Consider the following 4684-nt stretch of genomic DNA (forward strand, 5'->3'; position numbering starts at 1 on the left):
GTAACCTGATGTTGTGTTGTAGGTGTTGAGGCTGATAGTAACCGGATGTTGTAGGTGCTGAGGCTGGTAGTAACATGATGTTGTGTTGTAGGTGCTGAGGCTGATAGTAACCTGATGTTGTGTTGTAGGTGTTGAGGCTGATAGTAACCTGATGTTGTGTTGTCGGTGCTGAGGCTGATAGTAACCTGATGTTGTAGGTGCTGAGGCTGATAGTAACCTGATGTTGTAGGTGCTGAGGCTGGTAGTAACCTGATGTTGTAGGTGCTGAGGCTGGTAGTAACCTGATGTTGTGTTGTAGGTGTTGAGGCTGATAGTAACCGGATGTTGTAGGTGCTGAGGCTGGTAGTAACATGATGTTGTGTTGTAGGTGCTGAGGCTGATAGTAACCTGATGTTGTGTTGTAGGTGTTGAGGCTGATAGTAACCTGATGTTGTGTTGTCGGTGCTGAGGCTGATAGTAACCTGATGTTGTAGGTGCTGAGGCTGATAGTAACCTGATGTTGTTGGTGCTGAGGCTGATAGTAACCTGATGTTGTGTTGTAGGTGCTGAGGCTGATAGTAACCTGATGTTGTGTTGTCGGTGCTGAGGCTGATAGTAACCTGATGTTGTGTTGTAGGTGCTGAGGCTGATAGTAACCTGATGTTGTGTTGTAGGTGTTGAGGCTGATAGTAACCTGATGTTGTGTTGTAGGTGCTGAGGCTGATAGTAACCTGATGTTGTAGGTGCTGAGGCTGGTAGTAACCTGATGTTGTGTTGTAGGTGCTGAGGCTGATAGTAACCTGATGTTGTGTTGTAGGTGTTGAGGCTGATAGTAACCTGATGTTGTGTTGTAGGTGTTGAGGCTGATAGTAACCTGATGTTGTGTTGTAGGTGCTGAGGCTGATAGTAACCTGATGTTGTAGGTGCTGAGGCTGGTAGTAACCTGATGTTGTAGGTGCTGAGGCTGGTAGTAACCTGATGTTGTGTTGTAGGTGCTGAGGCTGATAGTAACCGGATGTTGTAGGTGCTGAGGCTGGTAGTAACATGATGTTGTGTTGTAGGTGCTGAGGCTGATAGTAACCTGATGTTGTGTTGTAGGTGTTGAGGCTGATAGTAACCTGATGTTGTGTTGTAGGTGCTGAGGCTGGTAGTAACCTGATGTTGTGTTGTAGGTGCTGAGGCTGGTAGTAACCTGATGTTGTGTTGTCGGTGCTGAGGCTGGTAGTAACCTGATGTTGTAGGTGCTGAGGCTGGTAGTAACCTGATGTTGTGTTGTCGGTGCTGAGGCTGGTAGTAACCTGATGTTGTGTTGTTGGTGCTGAGGCTGGTAGTAACCTGATGTTGTGTTGTAGGTGCTGAGGCTGGTAGTAACCTGATGTTGTGTTGTAGGTGCTGAGGCTGGTAGTAACCTGATGTTGTGTTGTAGGTGCTGAGGCTGGTAGTAACCTGATGTTGTGTTGTTGGTGCTGAGGCTGGTAGTAACCTGATGTTGTGTTGTAGGTGCTGAGGCTGATAGTAACCTGATGTTGTTGGTGCTGAGGCTGATAGTAACCTGATGTTGTGTTGTAGGTGCTGAGGCTGATAGTAACCTGATGTTGTAGGTGCTGAGGCTGGTAGTAACCTGATGTTGTGTTGTCGGTGCTGAGGCTGGTAGTAACCTGATGTTGTGTTGTAGGTGCTGAGGCTGATAGTAACCTGATGTTGTGTTGTAGGTGCTGAGGCTGATAGTAACCTGATGTTGTGTTGTAGGTGCTGAGGCTGGTAGTAACCTGATGTTGTAGGTGCTGAGGCTGATAGTAACCTGATGTTGTAGGTGCTGAGGCTGATAGTAACCTGATGTTGTAGGTGCTGAGGCTGGTAGTAACCTGATGTTGTGTTGTAGGTGCTGAGGCTGACAGTAACCTGATGTTGTGTTGTAGGTGCTGAGGCTGATAGTAACCTGATGTTGTGTTGTAGGTGCTGAGGCTGATAGTAACCTGATGTTGTGTTGTAGGTGCTGAGGCTGGTAGTAACCTGATGTTGTAGGTGCTGAGGCTGATAGTAACCTGATGTTGTGTTGTAGGTGCTGAGGCTGATAGTAACCTGATGTTGTGTTGTCGGTGCTGAGGCTGATAGTAACCTGATGTTGTGTTGTAGGTGCTGAGGCTGATAGTAACCTGATGTTGTGTTGTAGGTGCTGAGGCTGATAGTAACCGGATGTTGTAGGTGCTGAGGCTGGTAGTAACATGATGTTGTTTTGTAGGTGCTGAGGCTGATAGTAACCTGATGTTGTGTTGTAGGTGCTGAGGCTGATAGTAACCTGATGTTGTGTTGTAGGTGCTGAGGCTGATAGTAACCTGATGTTGTGTTGTTGGTGCTGAGGCTGATAGTAACCTGATGTTGTTGGTGCTGAGGCTGATAGTAACCTGATGTTGTTGGTGCTGAGGCTGATAGTAACCTGATGTTGTTGGTGCTGAGGCTGATAGTAACCTGATGTTGTTGGTGCTGAGGCTGATAGTAACCTGATGTTGTGTTGTAGGTGCTGAGGCTGATAGTAACCTGATGTTGTGTTGTAGGTGCTGAGGCTGGTAGTAACCTGATGTTGTGTTGTAGGTGCTGAGGCTGATAGTAACCTGATGTTGTGTTGTAGGTGCTGAGGCTGATAGTAACCCGATGCTGTGTTGTTGGTGCTGAGGCTGATAGTAACCTGATGTTGTGTTGTAGGTGCTGAGGCTGATAGTAACATGATATTGTTTTGTAGGTGCTGAGGCTGATAGTAACATGATATTGTTTTGTAGGTGCTGAGGCTGGTAGTAACCTGATGTTGTGTTGTCGGTGCTGAGGCTGATAGTAACCTGATGTTGTAGGTGCTGAGGCTGATAGTAACCTGATGTTGTAGGTGCTGAGGCTGATAGTAACCTGATGTTGTAGGTGCTGAGGCTGGTAGTAACCTGATGTTGTGTTGTCGGTGCTGAGGCTGGTAGTAACCTGATGTTGTGTTGTAGGTGCTGAGGCTGGTAGTAACCTGATGTTGTGTTGTAGGTGCTGAGGCTGGTAGTAACCTGATGTTGTGTTGTAGGTGCTGAGGCTGGTAGTAACCTGATGTTGTGTTGTAGGTGCTGAGGCTGATAGTAACCTGATGTTGTGTTGTCGGTGCTGAGGCTGACAGTAACCTGATGTTGTGTTGTAGGTGCTGAGGCTGATAGTAACCTGATGTTGTGTTGTAGGTGCTGAGGCTGATAGTAACCTGATGTTGTGTTGTCGGTGCTGAGGCTGACAGTAACCTGATGTTGTGTTGTAGGTGCTGAGGCTGATAGTAACCGGATGTTGTAGGTGCTTAGGCTGGTAGTAACATGATGTTGTTTTGTAGGTGCTGAGGCTGGTAGTAACGGATGTTGTAGGTGCCTAGGCTGGTAGTAACATGATGTTGTTTTTGTAGGTGCTGAGGCTGGTAGTAACCTGATGTTGTGTTGTAGGTGCTGAGGCTGGTAGTAACCTGATGTTGTGTTGTCGGTGCTGAGGCTGGTAGTAACCTGATGTTGTGTTGTTGGTGCTGTTGGTGCTGAGGCTGATAGTAACCTGATGTTGTGTTGTAGGTGCTGAGGCTGATAGTAACCTGATGTTGTAGGTGCTGAGGCTGGTAGTAACCTGATGTTGTGTTGTAGGTGCTGAGGCTGATAGTAACCTGATGTTGTAGGTGCTGAGGCTGGTAGTAACCTGATGTTGTAGGTGCTGAGGCTGATAGTAACCTGATGTTGTAGGTGCTGAGGCTGATAGTAACCTGATGTTGTAGGTGCTGAGGCTGATAGTAACCTGATGTTGTGTTGTTGGTGCTGAGGCTGATAGTAACCTGATGTTGTGTTGTAGGTGCTGAGGCTGATAGTAACCTGATGTTGTGTTGTAGGTGCTGAGGCTGATAGTAACCTGATGTTGTGTTGTAGGTGCTGAGGCTGATGGTAACCTGATGTTGTGTTGTTGGTGCTGAGGCTGATAGTAACCGGATGTTGTAGGTGCTGAGGCTGATAGTAACCTGATGTTGTGTTGTTGGTGCTGAGGCTGATAGTAACCTGATGCTGTGTTGTAGGTGCTGAGGCTGATAGTAACCTGATGTTGTGTTGTCAGGGCTCAGGCTGATAGTAACCTGATGCTGTGTTGTAGGTGCTGAGGCTGATAGTAACCTGATGTTGTGTTGTAGGTGTTGAGGCTGATAGTAACCTGATGTTGTTGGTGCTGAGGCTGATAGTAACCTGATGTTGTGTTGTTGGTGCTGAGGCTGATAGTAACCTGATGTTGTAGGTGTTGAGGCTGATAGTAACCTGATGTTGTGTTGTAGGTGTTGAGGCTGATGGTAACCTGATGTTGTGTTGTAGGTGTTGAGGCTGATGGTAACCTGATGTTGTTGGTGCTGAGGCTGATAGTAACCTGATGTTGTTGGTCCTGAGGCTGATAGTAACCTGATGTTGTGTTGTTGGTGCTGAGGCTGATAGTAACCTGATGTTGTAGGTGTTGAGGCTGATAGTAACCTGATGTTGTAGGTGCTGAGGCTGATAGTAACCTGATGTTGTGTTGTAGGTGCTGAGGCTGGTAGTAACCTGATGTTGTGTTGTAGGTGCTGAGCCTGATAGTAACCTGGTGTTGTAGGTGCTGAGGCTGATAGTAACCTGATGTTGTGTTGTAGGTGCTGAGGCTGATAGTAACCTGATGTTGTTGGTGCTGAGGCTGATAG

General features: G+C 47.1%; 1 long non-coding RNA gene across 1 annotated transcript; it reads right to left on the bottom strand.

Moving 5' to 3' along the window:
- Positions 1-1901: 1901 nt before the first annotated feature.
- LOC127919114 (uncharacterized) lies at positions 1902-3208 on the bottom strand. The gene is made up of 3 exons (XR_008101977.1): positions 3095-3208; positions 2814-2946; positions 1902-1992 (listed from the first exon to the last, which is right to left on the bottom strand). It is a non-coding gene; the product is annotated as an uncharacterized LOC127919114 (long non-coding RNA).
- Between the last annotated feature and the right edge of the window lie 1476 nt (positions 3209-4684).

The sequence above is a fragment of the Oncorhynchus keta genome, unplaced genomic scaffold (genome assembly GCF_023373465.1).
Source record: "Oncorhynchus keta strain PuntledgeMale-10-30-2019 unplaced genomic scaffold, Oket_V2 Un_contig_15800_pilon_pilon, whole genome shotgun sequence".
Classification (NCBI taxonomy): Eukaryota; Metazoa; Chordata; class Actinopteri; order Salmoniformes; family Salmonidae; genus Oncorhynchus; species Oncorhynchus keta.